We start from the raw sequence: 3,702 nt of genomic DNA on the forward strand, positions 1-3,702 counted from the left end.
CATGAAGAGCCTGAAAAGGTGTGAAAAATATGAAGAGCTTCAAAAGGTGTTAAAAATAGGAGGAGCATGAAGCGGTGTTCAAAAACATGAAGAGCCTGAAAAGGTGTGTAAAATATGAAGAGCTTCAAAACGTGTCAAAAATATGAGGAGCATGAAACGGTCTGAAAAATAGGTGGATCAAAAATCGGTCTTGAAAAACATGAAGAGCGTGAAAACGTGTGAAAAATATGAAGAGCTTCAAAAGGTGTGAAAAATATGAAGAGCTTAAAATGGTGTCAAAAATGAGATGAGCATGAAACGGTCTGAAAAATAGGTGGAGCATGATGTGGTGTTGAAAAACATGAAGAGCCTGAAAAGTTGCGAAAAATATGAAGACCTTCAAAAGGTGTCAAAACTATGAGGAGTATGAAAGGGTCTGAAAAATAAGAGGAGCATGAAACGGTGTTCAAAAACATGAAGAGCCTGAAAATCTGTGAAAAATATGAAGAGCCTCAAGGTGTGAAATACTTGAGGAGCATGAATCCGTCTGAAAAATAGGAGGAGCATGAAGCGGTGTTGAAAAACATGAAGAGCCTGAAAAGTTGTGAAAAATATGAAGAGCTTCAAAAGGTGTCAAAAATATGAGGAGCATGAAAAGGTCTGAAAAATAGGAGGAGCATGAAGCACTGTTGAAAAACATGAAGAGCCTGAAAAAGTGTGAAAAATATGAAGAGCTTCAAAAGATGTGAAAAATAGGAGGTGCATGAAACGGTGTTCACACAAGAATATCCTGAAACTGTGTGAAAAATATGAAGAGCTTCAAAAGGTGTGAAAAGTAGGAGGTGCATGAAGCGGTGTTCAAACACAAGAAGAGCCTGAAAAGGTGTGAAAAATATGAAGAGCTTCAAAAGTTGTAAAAATATGAGGAGCATGAAACGGTCTGAAAAATAGGAGGAGCATAAAGAGGTGTTCAAAAACATGAAGAGCCTGAAAAGGTGTGAAAAATATGAAGAGCTTCAAAAGGTTTCAAAAATATGAGGAGCACGAAACGGTCTGAAAAGTAGGAGGAGCAAGAAGCGGTCGTCAAAAACATGAAGAGCCTGAATAAGTGTGAAAAATATGAAGAGCTTCAAAAGGTGTCAAATATATGAGGAGCATGAAACGGTCTGAAAAGTAGGAGGAGCATGAAGCACTGTTGAAAAACATGAAGAGCCTGAAAAAGTGTGAAAAATATGAAGAGCTTCAAAAGGTGTGAAAAATATGAAGAGCTTTCAAAGGTGTCAAAAATGAGATGAGCAGGAAACGGTCTGAAAAATAGGAGGAGCATGAAGCGGTGTTCAAAAACATGAAGAGCCTAAAAAGGTGTGAAAAATATGAAGAGCTTCAAAAGGTGTGAAAAATATCAAGATCTTGAAAAGGTGTCAAAAATGAGATGAGCATGAAACAGTCTGAAAAATAGAAGGAGCATAAAGTGGTGTTGAAAAACAAGAAGAGCCTGAAAAGTTGTGAAATATATTAAGAGCTTCAAAAGGTGTCAAAAATATGAGGAGCATGAAAAGGTCTGAAAAATAGGAGGAGCATGAAGTGGTATTGAAAAACATGAAGAGCCGGAAAAGGTTTGAAAAATATGAAGAGCTTCAAAAAGTGTCATAAATATGAGGAGCATGAAACGGTCTGAAATATAGGAGGCAGATGAAGTGTTGTTGAAAAACATGAAGAGCCTGAAAAGGTGTGAAAAATATGAAGAGCTTCAAAAGGTGTCAAAAATATGAGGAGCATGAAACGGTCTGACAAATAGGAGGAGCATGAAGCGGTGTTGAAAAACATGAAGAGCCTGAAAAGCTGTGAAAAATATGAAGCGCTACAAAAGGTATGAAAAATATGTGGAGCATGAAAGGGTCAGAAATATAGGAGGAGCAAGAAGTGGTGTTGAAAAACATGAAGAGCCTGAAAAGGTGTGAAAAATATGAAGAGCTTCAATAGTTGTGAAAAATATGAGGAGCATGAAACGGTCTGAAAAATAGGAGGAGCATGAAGCGGTGTTGAAAAACATGAAGAGCCTGAAAAGCTGTGAAAAATATGAAGCGCTACAAAAGATATGAAAAATATGTGGAGCATGAAAGGGTCAGAAATATAGGAGGAGCATGAAGCGGTTTTGAAAAACATGAAGAGCCTGAAAAGGTGTAAAATATATGAAGAGCTTCAAAAGATATGAAAAATATGAACAGCTTCAAAATGTGTAAAAAATGAGATGAGCATGAAGCGGTCTGAAAAAAGGAGGAGCATGAAGTGGTGTTGAAAAACATGAAGAGCCTGAAAAGGTGTGAAATATATGAAAAGTTTCAAAAGATGTCAAAAATATGAGGAGCATGAAACGGTCTGAAAAATAGGAGGAGCATCAAACTGTGCTGAAAAACATGAAGAGCCTGAAAAGGTGTGAAAAATATGATGAGCTTCAAAACGTGTCAAAAATATGAGTAGCATGAAACGGTCTGAAAAATGGGAGGAGCATGAAACTGTGCTGAAAATCATGAAGAGCATGAAAACGTGTGAAAAATATGAAGAGCTTCAAAAGGGAAGAATGATATTAAGAGCATGAATAGGAGTCAAAAAGAGATGAGCATGAAACGTTCTGAAAAATAGGAGGAGCATGAAGTGGTGGTCAAAAAAATGAAGACACTGAAAAGGTTTGAAATATATGAAGAGCTTTAAAAGGTGTCAAAAATATGAGGAGCATGAAACGGTCTGAAAAATAGGAGGAGCATGACGTGGTGGTGAAAAACATGAAGAGCCAGAAAAGGTGTGAAATATATGAAGAGCTTCAAAGGTGTGAAAAATATGAAGAGCTTCAAAGGTGTGAAATATATGAAGAGCTTCAAAAGCTGTCAAAAATATGAGGAGCATGAAAAGGTCTGAAAAATAGGAGGAACATGAAGTGGTGTTCAAAAACATGTACAGCTTGAAAAGGTGTGCAAAATATGAAGAGCCTTAAAAAGTGTCAAATATATGAGGAGCATGAAACGGTCTGAAAAATAGGAGGAGTATGAAGCGGTGTTGAAAAACGTGAAGAGCCTGAAAACGTGTGAAAAATATGAAGAGCTTCAAAACGTGTGAAAATATGAAGAGCTTCCAAAGGTGTCAAAAATGAGATGAGCATGAAACGGTCTGAAAAATAGGAGGACTATGAAGTGGTGGTGAAAAATATGAAGAGCCTGAAAAGGTGTGAAATATATGAAGAGCTTCAAAAGGTTTCAAAAATATGAGGAGCATGAAACGGTCTGAAAAATAGGAGGAGCACGAAACGCTTTTGAAAAACATGAAGGGCCTGAAAAGGTGTGAAAAATATGAAGAGCTTCAAAAGGTGTCAAAAATATGAGGAGAATGAAACGGTCTGAAAAATATGAGGAGCATGAAGCATTGTTCAAATATATTAAGAGCCTGAAAAGGTGTGAAATATATGAAGAGATTCAAAAGGTGTCAAAAATATGAGGAGCATGAAACAGTCTGAAAAATATGAGGAGCATGAAGCATTGTTCAAATATATGAAGAGCCTGAAAAGGTGTGAAATATATGAAGAGATTCAAAAGGTGTCAAAAATATTAGGAGCATGAAACGGTCTGAAAAAAAGGAGGAGCAGGAAACCGTGTTCAAAATCATGAAGAGCCTGAAAAGGTGTGTAAAATATGAAGAGCTTCAAAACGTGTCAAAAATATGAGGAGCATG

The sequence above is a fragment of the Dama dama genome, unplaced genomic scaffold (assembly GCF_033118175.1).
Source record: "Dama dama isolate Ldn47 unplaced genomic scaffold, ASM3311817v1 ptg000115l, whole genome shotgun sequence".
NCBI classification, from domain to species: Eukaryota; Metazoa; Chordata; class Mammalia; order Artiodactyla; family Cervidae; genus Dama; species Dama dama.